We start from the raw sequence: 12,426 nt of genomic DNA on the forward strand, positions 1-12,426 counted from the left end.
TATTACCGCATAAAACTATTTTCTTTAAATACCTATCTTTTTCTATTTTCGAAAGTCCTTCGGCGTACCCCTCGCAAAAACATTTACTTTTAGAGATTTTAGGTGGCATCACATAAGAATTACGCTTAACCGCGGTAAAGTAATGGCCGACGTAAACAGACGATTTTTCGACTGCCAGATTTTTTTAATATTCTACCTCACTTCAACTACTGGGGAAAGGCAACGAAAAAAAAGACCCCCTCGTGTAACCTACCTATATCCTATATTGATCACACGTAAAACAATTGTCCTGCTTTTTGATATAAGTTGTTTTTTAATCATCGGGCATTTACATAGCCTAGTCCAGGTATAAATTGTAACAAATGATATAAGCGTGTAGAATTAACTGACAAACACTTTTAAGGTAATACGGAGGGGTCGGACATTTACCAAAATTCCGTACTTTGTCTAAAATCGCAAAATCTTTTAACTCTCTCTATGGTAAATTAACATTGAAATCCCAAAATCACTTCAAAATTTAATGATAAATCGCCAAAATCTCTACAAAATTATTGTACAAAATAATGGCAAGTGTCCGACCCCTCGGGTAATACATCAAATTGGCTCGGTAAGCTCTTGATGCATGCCAAAAAAATTTGAATATTCCATTACATCTTTTATCGCACTACTCTACCTGAGGAAAGGTTTCTTCTCGGTAGTTGAATTGGTATAAACGCTGGTTGATAGCTAAAGATCTTTGATACACTGAACAAATTCACCATGTCATTACTGACTCATTAGTTAAAACCCACTGCATACACTACCAGCAAATAAGGATCTATAAATAAACCAAGGCTTAGAATACACCCAAAGTAGTAATGTATAAAATTCCCTATTATAATTTATTCTTACCTGTAAAATTGCTAAGAGTGGCTGGCTTATTTTTGTTTCGTAAATCATGATTCTGTTTTGGCCTTGGCTCTGACAATAATTTGACAAAAACATTTTTCGGAAAGCGATAATGAGCTAGAAACTCAAATTTTAATCATTTAAAAGATTCTGATCTACCGTGTTGTATTATTTATCGTATTAAAGTAGGTAAAAAGCGTTTACTTCTCAATTTATTTCCCAAGCTCTTTGCGTACCACAATCCGCCATTGTTATAGCGAGCTTTGGGGCGGCTAGCCATTTTTTTTTTGCCATTGTGACGGGTCAAAGAATATAAAGCACAGGAATGGAAAGTGTAGCTCCCTCTAGTGCAATTTTTTTGTTGCTCGTCTCCAAAGGCAGGCTAGGTTGACGGGCTTATTTCCGGTTTACCTGATTGGCTAGTTTTTGAAACGGTTTCTGATGTTTCGTGCGGTCTGCTAGTGTAAGACGTTACAGTTTTTTTAACACAGCGGTTCTTAATATCAAATTATTTTATTATTATAATTAATCTTATAATTGTAATTTTCTACTATTATCTCTGTAATGTTTTTACAATTATAACTGATTTTTTACTACTATCATTGTATTACGTTAAATGATAACAAATAGTTTTTGGACATCACCCAAAAAGTGAGAATTATTGTTTAAAATAATTTTTTGTACGTATTTAACAGTATTAATTAATTCATTCATTTTATTCAGTCATAATGGTAAAAAATTGCTATTATGGGCCTTGCAAATCTACAGAGAAACCTAAAACAAAAACAGTGAATGGAGCACCAGGAGTTTTCTTCATAAAATTTCCTTCTCCAAAAACTGAACCTGAGCGTTGTTCAAAATGGATTTTAGCCTGTGGGAGGAAAGATCTTTCAATTGCAAGCATCAGTAAATGGAGTCACATTTGCTCTAGACATTTCCATGGATTTCAAGGGCCAACCCCCGATAATCCAGATCCCATTCCGCTGAGAGATGTTTTAACTCCAAGCAGGTTTAAAACTCCAACATTGCCAAGTAGCAGTTCTAACAAAACACCTACGCCATCAAACCAAGGTGATGATGAAACAATCACTTCATCAAACCTAACTGTTACTGACACACCTAAGAATAAATCGCTACGTTGGAAACGCAAAGAACTATTCATAGAAGACTTATCTAGTACTACGACTCGGAAATTAGAGGTAGGATAAGCTAAATTAACTTATTATATTTAACAAATATGTAAACTGAGTTTTTTTAATTTAAAGATTCCAGCGGTTCATTCGAATGTCAACATGGGAGCTGCTACTTTATTACCACCTTCAGGTTGGGCTATGGAAATATCCGATATGACTAATTTTTTCAAAACATCATAACCATCTGAAAGTGGTAGAGTGTATATTGGATTTTGAACCAAAATTTCACTTTGGCATTAATGTTTTGGGCACCAATTTTCCTGCTGAAAAAATTGGCAAAAATTTTGATATTACGAACCTTTTAAGTAAAGTGGATGAATTTAAATTGTGTCTTGGAAATACAGATACAGATTTGGTAGAATGTTTTAGGATAAAGAGTACATGTGAGAAAAAAAGGAGCAGAAAAAAAGGCTTCTACAATGATAGACTTAAATCAGTTCATAGTACAAGCTGCGCGCGTTTCCTCAAGTTTAATAAAACTCAGAAACGTTGCTCAGAGTGTACTGCCTATAGAAGAACTTTAAGACAAATGAGGCTTCGGGCTGCTGCTAAAAGTTTAAGAGCCAAAACCGCTGTGAAGATTTCTACAAAGAAAGTTATAGAGATAAGAAAAACAGAAAAAAAGAGACAGTTAATTGAAAATTTATGTAGAGCAAAACTTCAAATGGAGGAGGAAGATTCATTTACTTCTATTGTGTTGAAAGAACAGATTAAAACAATGACAACTTCAAAGTACGGCATGAGGTGGGATCGTGGATTTTTAAATTGGTGTTGCTACATGAAAAACAAGTCCAAAGCAGCGTATGAAATTATGAGAAAATCCAAGATCATACCAATGCCTACAACAAGAACACTTTACAACCACAGCCATACTGTAGATAATGCCAGTGGATTTAACACTGAAAAATTGATTGAAATGGTTAAAGAAACGGGGCTTCATGAACTTGAAGAACATCAAAAATAATTTGTATTACTCGTAGATGAAGCTGATGTAAAACCAGATTTGGTTTGCCATAAGAATACTGGATTGCTAACTGGGTTTAAAGACATTTCACCAGAACATAATAAGCTCGACGACATTGAACAAAATGAGAAAGATTCTTCCACTCCCCCACTTGCTACTCATGTTCTCCAACTGATGCTTAGAGGGATTACAACGAGTTTTAAAATTCCTTTCGCCCACTTTCCAACAACAACCGCCACATCTAGTGCTTTATATTCCATAATTTGGGAAGCAATTAGGAGACTGGAAGCCTATGGCTTCAGAATTCTTGCCATAGTTGCTGACGGAGCTTCAACAGACAGGAAATTTTTTAGAATGTGCCGCACGCATTTTGGTGAAGCAAATGAAAATGTTCATTTTACCCATAATTTATACTCCCTGGATGAGGATCGCCCAATTTATTTCTTATCGGATGCACCACATTTAATGAAGACAGTTAGAAATGCATTGTTTTCTCATACAAGAAAAATGTGGAAAAATGGAGAACACATTAACGCAAAAGTTATTTTTAAGTTGTATTACACACTACTAAGAGACAAAGGAGAGTTTAAGCATGTACCAAAGTTAACCTACTCTCATGTTTTTCTGACTAATCAAGCTAAAATGAAGGTAACAACAAAGATAATAATTATACTCAAATGATATTACTATAATTTTACTCTTTCTCAGGTATCTTATGCAACACAGGTCCTAAGTGAAACTGTTGCTTCTGCAATAGAGGTGGTGTATAAAAAGGACAAAGAAAAATATAAAGAAACCTTAGCATTTTTGAGAATTTTTAATAAATTCTTTGACTTGTGCAATGTAAAGAACTGCACAGAAGCGTCTCGATACTTAAAAGAAGATAAAGCACCTTATCGTTCAGGGGATGATATTAGATTAAAGGTAATTTTTATTAAATATATTGTACTTACTAACATTAAAACTGAAACAATTTTTTTTATCTCCCTCTCTTAGTGGTTAGAACTTGACTTTGTGGATTATTTGAATAATTGGGAAAAATAAGTTTTTGCCAGACCAGGTGATTTTTCCAAGTCAGAAAGATTAAACATGTTACTCACTAGTGAAACTATCGAGGGACTGAAAATGACAGGTACGTTATTATTAATAATGTGTAAAGATTTTATTTTAACTTTATTTTTTTTTAAATACCAGCTCTATCAACATCGTCAATCGTTAAATTCCTAATAAACAAGGGAGCTTCATATGTCCTAACTCAACATTTAAACCAAGATGTTTTAGAACAAGAGTTTGGGCGTCACAGGGCTGCGGGTGGAAGAAATAGTAATCCATCTGTATGGCAATATCAATGTAATATTGATAAACTTAAATCACTAAAAGGACTGGTCCTAGAAGCAATTGGTGGGAATACAAAACTGAATTCATAATTTGTAAAAAAATTTATTGCATTGAGGAACTTATTAAATATATTGGAGGAACAGATCTGCATCTGGGTCAGCATTTAGAAAACTATAATCATTTTTTGTGCTTTCAACATATTGGCTACAAGTAGCTGACAAGTTTGTACTTGTTGATGGTGGTGGTTTTACCCATGGCCCATTTAATTTAGGAACTTTTTTAATTGGGGAGTGTAATTTAGGAACTTTTTTAATTGGGGAGTTTTCCTTTCCTTGTTTTGAATTTTCTTTAAGCGCTTTCCTTAATGAAAATTTTCTTCTAATTGATTCGTTATTATCAAATTGAAAGTTCTCTTTGACATCTTTAACGATAACTTTTCCTCTAGTATTAAAAAAACATCTATCACTTTGGTGAACCATTTGATGTCTCCGTTGGTTAATTGTTGCCAATCAACCATTAGTTCTTGTTCTATTGCTAACTTTGCTTGATCTTTAATTTTTTCACCTCTCAGTTTTGATAGGTCGTATGTATAAAAATTATCACAAATGTCTTTCATTTTCATAAAAAAGTTTAAGCACTCATCAGTAGCTATCATTAATTTGCCTCTGTCTAGCGCACGAGTCCACTCTTCGAAGTTTTCAGTTACCTTTTCATTTGACGTATCACAGTCAGTAGCATTTTTATCCTTAATTAATACTTTGATAATATTTTGGGGGCACTTTTTCTCAGACAGCCTTTTCAAGATAAACCCTGCAACATAGTGCAATGTATCCAAATTTTTATTTGGTTTTGCTGGACAATTTGAATTCCATTTCTCTAAAGGTAGATTTAGTTCTTCCCTGATTTTTATTTCTTTTTCTTCTTGCTTTTTACTTTTTGAAACTGATTGTGCAACGCCAATTCTCATTTCTAACATTAGCTTCTGGAAAGTCTTGCAAAAGAAGATTTTGGCAAAATTTTTGGCAATTACATGACATCTGTTTGAATGTATCAAAGTTTTCCAAAAAGACTTTAACCTTAATTTCACTTTTTCATTTAAACATACTTTGTGTGTTTGAAGAAAATAGTCCTCCCGACTTTTACTAGACTTAATCTCTTCAGTGAGAAGAGAATAAAAAAAATTAAATAATGACAAGGAAATGGTTTCATTATTCAAAATAAACAATTCTTTTAAGAAATTAGACACAGCATTTAAATTACTGTAGTCATTAGCATGAATATCCATCATGTTGAGAGTGCATTTTAATGCAATTTTACAAGCAGCACTCACATCTAAGTTTAAAAAAATATTTATAAGTAAATGTAAGTATATTTTAAAAATAACTCATGTATTTACCATTAACTTCCGACATTATTTTGATTGTAGTCAGTTACTCACTAGTCACTACCAAGAAGGATCTCACTACACCTAGGCTTTTCACTATTGCACGCCGAAGAATTTAGAGCAGACGATAATTTCTATTACCGGAAGTTCCTCCGTCAACCGAGACCCGCACCTAATAAGATTACACTTTCCATTCCTGGGCTTTATATTCTTTGGACGGGTGGGACAATACAGTCCGCTCGTCCACTTGATTAATCAGGTGTGTTACGGCCACGCCAACGGGGGGATAATTGGGGATAGGGTTGGGACACCCGCGGCGGAAGTATGACAACCACCCGTTGGGGGATTAGTGGTCGTCCTCACACGGCCTTCCACAAACTCTTCCTCCCGGACGCCTGGGATTTTTTTTTGTCGGACGCCTGGGATTACCTGAGTGAGCCACTACTCCCGGCGCGGCTAGCGATTGCCGTAGACCACTCGCAAAAATAAACAGAACGTATTCCTGTTTATTTTGCGATCGCGATGTCTCTGCACACCGATTTGGCGCGAAGCTCGCGATTTTCCGAAACCACGCCCCCTTTCTGTTAATTTGGCGATGAATCGCAATTTGGCGATTCTTAAAAACGTCTCTGCACCGGGCCCTATATTAGCATGAATCTGTTTAACCCATGATTATTTAACTCTAGCATTAGCCACTGTATACTCTGAGAGAACGTGAGGAAGAGCCTATTTTTACGCCATTCAAGTGATTTACTTTTTTAAGCCAATAAGAACGAATTCGGAAATGATGTCATTTTAGCGCAAAATAGTTAATGCATGGATTAATTAACTAATTAGTTAAAATAAAGTTGAAATTTACAAATATTTATATTATAAAAATACAAATTGAAGGAATGTAACTTCGATCTTTTGAAAGCGATTCTAACAAGTCGCTGTGAGGTTTTAAACAATTTAAACATTCAAAATATTTCCGAAAAGCTAAGCCTCGGTGATGCTTTGGAAGAAAACCTGAGTCCGTGTTTGACATATTATTATTATTTAATAATACATTTTTATAATTTTATTATAATAATAACTACTCTAATATTAAATATATTCATGAATCTATTTCATTTATTTTGATTAAATAGATTCGTGATAAATACTGCAAAAAGGAAACTTAACCATTACGCGTAATTTTAGGAACTAACTCTTCATCTGCTTTCAAATAACAGCGGAGTTCTATTACAACTACGTCATTATAAATTGGCTCCGCCCCACGCGTCGCCGGAGGTGACCTAGGGTTTCCAGTTGAATAGTCATGAGTTAAATAGATTTATGATATTAATAATAAAAATAATAATCAGCTAGGCTAATACCCAATTAGCGACTATAAACTTTTTCCCCGGACTGATTTGATTTTGGCGGGTAAGGATCTGACTGTTAGAGCATGAGGGGATTGGCATATTAATACTCCTTAAGTTTAAATAAATATATTCTTGAAATAAGTACTCGAAATTAAAGTATGTTCACATATAACCAATTTTAACTTATAATAGGCGAATTAAAGTTATTTGTCGGGTGAAATTCCATTTTTAAACTAAAGTTATTTTCCTGCGCTACTGAATGAAACAAAAATCTTTTATTAACGATAATTAAGAACACTTCATCATAAATAACATTTTTTTTTTCAATTTCTTAGTTTTAGACTGCTGGTTCCATCTGGAGAGGTTTCGTCTATTTCAAATTGGGTCTCTAATGGCGTTAACCTTGTGAAAGGATCCTTTAGTAAAATATATAAAATGTCCGTCGAAGTGCGGAGGAAGATCCCCGAGAGGAACAGTCCTTCGAAAAAGAAAGGTCATAATGAGCAGAAGGAGAATCCGCGGGTTGAAGAGAGCAGCGACTTTTGCATCACATCGGAGCACTACGACAGCCGAGTGAGGCGGTGCTTCTGCTTCGGGGAGGTGGCGGTGGAGGTGGAGAGAGCGAGCGTGTGGCCCTCGTGGGAGGACATACAGAAGAGAAAGGCCAGGTGCAACGAATGGATCGACGTACACGTTCTCAAAACCAAGACTCCTCACCACTATCGAAAATATTAGATAGGTTAAGCTTTCGCGAAAAAACTCGTTACGGAAACTTGCGAGAAAAACAGTCTGTATACTACGTCTACAATCCTACAAGTCTCTTAGCGCTGGTTTTATCTGTCTATTAAAGATTAAGCATTCGTACAACGTGCAGAAACAATGTGTCCAACATATACACTCTTTTTCGCGCCGTTATTTTACCCCTCTTACTTGCCTCCCGCTCGTCGGCCATTGCCTCTGCCCCCAGCGGGGAGTCTAGCATCCACTCTTTGGTTTCCCGTAATAGAGGATGGGGCTGAAAGGGGAAAATCAAACAGTAAAATACCGCGAAAAAGAGTGTATAGCCTTTAAACATGTTGCAAATTTCGACTAAGGTGGGGAGTGGGGTAAAATTCATCCAGGGTCGCGAGACCTCTGAGCACGGCCCTGGAAATAGACAGATTTATAAACTATTTATCATTTACGAGGAGTCGTCCTCTGTCCGTGTCAATTATTTTATTTTATTATCCCCCTCAGCTACCGATAGTGGTTGGGGTTATAATTAAAATGGTTTATAACTGGGCAATTATTAAACAACAAAATAAATATATTTTTAAAGTGTAGTAGTGACTATTTTCATGATGTCTTCATCACTTTAGTAGGGGACTAGTGTCAACACCCTTCCTCTATACAGCCATGGCCGCCATTTTTTTAATTTCTTTTCAATACAACCTAGAGAATGTGTTAGATTAAATAATAAAGATTATTTTAGGTGAAGCTTCCTTCTCGGCGACTCAAACGGCGAAATTTTAGCATCGTTAGAATATAGTAAAAACTTCACCGATTTGAATGAAATATTGAACGTAACTTTCTTCTAGATTTCCATCTGTGGTCTAGGATATTACAGGTTAAAGTTTAATATTTACGTTCAATAGCGTAATGTCATTACCAGAAATTAAACTACTTCACGCGTGCTTATTACGTGGAATTAGAAATATGTAAAAAATAGCGTTATATAATTTTCTTGCATGTGTAAGCCTGGCGGCGGTACTGTCATGTGAAATCTCACACAATAATGTCATCTATTAGATGTCTTTTCTTAATGTTTGTTACAAATTCTATGCGCTATAACTTTCAAGGTAGATTGTGCATATTGTTACTGAAAATTGTAAGTTAATTACAAAACACGGTTTATTCTTTCGTTAACCGCGTAACTTTATGTTTTCTATATTTCTATGGAAAAATCAAAAGCAATCGTCCCAAGAAAAACAAAACAATAACGCAATTAAAATGTTGACCGTAGTCTAAAATAGTGTCAAAAACTAATTAATCAACAACAGATGTCGATTCTCATTTGATCCCTCTCAATTTTCACAATGCTGATAAAGGTGCTAAGTTTTTCTACTATGGGAAATTTGGGAATCCTTCAGAAACGATAAGGTAAGCATTTTGAAATCTTTCTTTATACACTGAATAGTATTATAGTAAAAAAATTGTATTTATTTCTGCTTAGGGAAAATGACTAGGTTAAGCCGATTTTTAGCGTTGCTTCTATAATTCCTTACAAGCTCGAAAAGTAAAAATGAAATCTGCCCGGTTACTCATTTATATTTTCGTCAATATTGCAATTATCAGAAACGCAAAAATTTAAATTATCCAATCGCGTATGATGCTAGAATCAGTCGCTTACCTTCCCAAAGGTGTCTCAAACTCTCAATACAACAGTCCCCATAGCAAGTTCCGGGGAGACAACTAGCCTCCTGAGACCAAGCTATATTATCCCGAAGCAACTAAGGTCAATTTTGACAAATGGTAAGTTCATAGCCCACTCTTGAGCTACGTTCACATGTTAGCTCAAAAAGATTTAACCTGGCTCACACAACTCCTTCAAAACGTTTTGAATCGATATCTAGGTGAAGTGTGAATGCGGCGAAACAAGTGATCTAGCATTATAAAGGCCACAATGACACGACTAACATATCCTAAAGCCGTTACACAGAGATTTTTTGTTTAATTGCAGTAGATAGCCAAAGATAGCCCCTAAACTTTCAACTGCTTCTTCTGGCAGACCGCTCTATAGTATACAGCTAAAACTACTTCACTTGAATACTGAACGGTGTCTGCAAAAAACTGGAAAAGTTAAGTTAGATCTTACGGCTCAATAAAACGCTTGGCAATTATCGTGATATTCAGGCAAAATTTAATATCACGACATTTATCTACAGAAATTATACATGTAGATGTAGTTTATAACTCTGTTTTCAAAAGGTTTAGTGGCATAAAGTTTTAAGACCTTGCCCATAATTAGATTTTGCGAGTTTTATGAGCTGACTGAGTTCAGGGGGAGACGAGAAGAGGGCTTTTGTAGTTTTAGCCATGAGTTTTTGATCGATCTTTTCAAACTAAATCACATCCTAAAAATTGAAACTGCCCAATCGCGAGTAAGCAAACAAAATGGTGGAGGGTTAAAAAGAGCACGCTAATAGTCTTTTTGAGGAATCTATTTTAAAGCCTAAATCAACTAGGTTTTCGTTTAATTTCCCCAAATAAATGTATAGAGAGAAGTTATCAGACAGTTACGTTTGTAAAGCTAACTAATTATTATTTAGAAAATTTCTCAACACGCTCTCGAAAACGTTACGCCACGGTTTGCTTACATCGGATTCCTTTGGCTCCGAATGTTTGAGAAATGATGCGCAGAAAACCAATCCATTCAAAGCGCCATCTATTTGAGGTAGTCTCTCGTCCTTGGAATGGAATATCCGTGCTGAAGGTATCCCAATACAACATCATACATGTAACACACGTTTTGGCGCGAATGGACGTCTTACTATATTCTCTCATTTTGCCTTTCTCTTGTTTAGTATATTTCGCTCTCGATTTAGTTTTTCCCAGTCCCTGCCCTGTTAGGTTTTCTAACCTCTTTTCTCCAGTGTTTTCAACAAGCGTTTTTCGGGTGTTCTGAAATTTTCAAGATCGCTGCCTCCTCGTTAGGCGCCCCAAGAGGTCACTCGCCGATGGATGGCTGGCACGACGACGGCTTTGGGAAGGTGGGAGACCGGGGTCGTAAAAATGCGTCGGTCATACATACGGTCAACCCCTGAGGACTTCACTGCGCTAGGGGGACAAAGTCAGTGGTTCGGGCTCCCTGCTTAAAGCCTCTTCGTTTGAAGCCCTCACAAGATGGGCCGAATTTCTTAGATCTGGGCACGAAGATGCTTCACGAGTTGGCGCTACGGATTTTCGGCGAAGGGGTAAATCTTAAGCCTCTCTCCCAGGGAAATCTATTCGCTCGTGTAAATCCCTCGGAAGGTTTGGTTGCGGTACGGAAGATGTTCGTAAAGCGCATAATGTACGCCCAACGCCTCTGCGGCTGCACCAATACGTACCTCCTTGACTTTCCAAAGACGACAAAAAGATGCTGTTCTATAGCATTAGTTTTGCAGTTATGAATTACGAGGCACGCCCTATCCAGTGCTACTAATGCCATTATTGGGGCAACAAAGCAGCCAACTTCCGGTCCCATATGACGCATAAGATATGAGCCACACGCTTTCAACTCCAGTCCGTAAATACGCTGCCGTGGACTTTTGTTTTCTATTGCCATTGTGCCCACAATTCTAAGTCGGCCGGATGTCCGATGCTCCGCCATGAACAGAAGGTTTTGTAAGTTCGTACTGATGACTATGTTTCTTTTCCGGAGACCCTTGTAAATTGGTTGCAAGCTTGGTCGCCCTCTGTAACTCTCATCGGGGGAAATCCACCAAGCGGGAGGCCCTAAAATCCTTCGAGGCTCAGTTCAAGCAGTCTCATGGCAGTCATCAATCACCGGAATCTTCACTATTGATGGAGGCAAGCCCCCTACCTCCTGATGACTTTCGCGCCTTTTGACGTTTTCCAGTGGAACGTGCAGAGCGCCTGCGCGCGACTTCCGGATATTATAGACCTTTTTGGAGCACCGCTTATGAAAAATTACCCATGGTAAAGCAATATATAAAGACTACGACTAAATTTATAACTGAACATAACATTGCAATGTTAAAGGTTACCGGCTTAGGAATTTTTCTAGTATATATTATATTTGCGTAAAAACAAAGAGTAGAAATCTTATAGTGCAAGTTTCGAAACAGGCAAACTGTAATTGTGCTTCAAAAACGGTGTGCAGAAATTTCAATGTTTCTAAAACTAAGACAGGCAGTTCAAGAAGCCTACTTAAGAATCAATTTAGAGTTAAAATCTCAAGAGGCAATTTTAAGTCTGGCAGCTTTAAAAGGCTCTGTCAACATACATAGCGACACGTTTTCGACTAAACAGAATATGTTGTATTGAGCATGGACAGTAAATTAAGAGGACAGGTTTTCGATAGCCTTCCACAGTGCATTTTATTTCTCCCCGCGACCCGCGTATCAATCAGCTCGAGAGACTCCGAGGGAGTCTTGCAAGGTCGTTTGTACCACGTGATCTTAAAATTTCAAAATGGCAATCTATTGCTGTTGATATTGTTACGTAATTTTTGCGCTTTATATTTTAGTAATTTTGAATTTTGGTTTTTTAAAATCAATAAAAACTATTAACTGATATTTAGTATATCATATTTAATCTATAAAAACGTGA

The sequence above is a fragment of the Leiobunum rupestre genome, chromosome 7, assembly GCF_980474605.1.
Source record: "Leiobunum rupestre chromosome 7, qqLeiRupe1.1.hap1, whole genome shotgun sequence".
Taxonomy (NCBI): Eukaryota; Metazoa; Arthropoda; class Arachnida; order Opiliones; family Sclerosomatidae; genus Leiobunum; species Leiobunum rupestre.